The sequence below is a fragment of the Pristiophorus japonicus genome, chromosome 19 (genome assembly GCF_044704955.1).
Source record: "Pristiophorus japonicus isolate sPriJap1 chromosome 19, sPriJap1.hap1, whole genome shotgun sequence".
NCBI lineage: Eukaryota > Metazoa > Chordata > Chondrichthyes > Pristiophoridae > Pristiophorus > Pristiophorus japonicus.
The window spans coordinates 90011501-90011958 of NC_091995.1; the positions used below are offsets into that span (position 1 = coordinate 90011501).

Below are 458 nucleotides of genomic sequence, written 5' to 3' on the forward strand. Positions count from 1 at the left end.
CTCCCGCCGCCGCTGTTTTCCCCAATTCTCCTCCTTTCCTCTGTTTCTCCCCCCTCCCTTTCCCTCAGCTTTTTAATTTTAACCCTTTTATCCTCCTTACCTTTTTCTTTAAATTTTGTTTCCTTCCCCCTTTTTTTTCTCTCTTAAAACATTTATTTTTTTCTCTCTTTCGCCTTGCACAAAATGGCGGCCGCGCGCTCTGGCTGGGACGACGGCCGCTCGGATGGCGGTGCTTTTTGAAATCGGCCAATCGCGGCTCGCGTTCCCCACGTGGGCCTCTGTAAACGCACCAATCGCAGCTCGCGTTCCCCACGTGGGGCGGTGTCTCACCAACCTCCCCCCAGCTCATCCCCGAAGTGGGCGGGGATTAGCGTTGATTGACGTTACCCGCTCAGCCTATCGACAGCCGGCACGACGCTGAGCCCGCCCCCGCCCGCGCTTCCGATTGGGCCGATCCG

At 56.8% G+C, this 458-nt stretch overlaps 1 protein-coding gene across 5 annotated transcripts in view; it reads right to left on the reverse strand.

Annotated features, from left to right (window-relative positions):
• LOC139230033 (serine/arginine-rich splicing factor 3-like) overlaps positions 1-240 on the reverse strand; it is a 23141-nt gene extending 22901 nt beyond the window's left edge. For 4 of the 5 annotated variants that reach the window (XR_011587886.1, XR_011587885.1, XM_070861781.1 and 1 more), the window contains exon 1: positions 101-240. The gene's annotated coding sequence lies outside the window, so the exon portion shown is untranslated. The remainder of the gene's footprint in view (positions 1-100) is intronic. The other variant, XM_070861780.1, reaches the window with a different exon arrangement.
• Between the last annotated feature and the right edge of the window lie 218 nt (positions 241-458).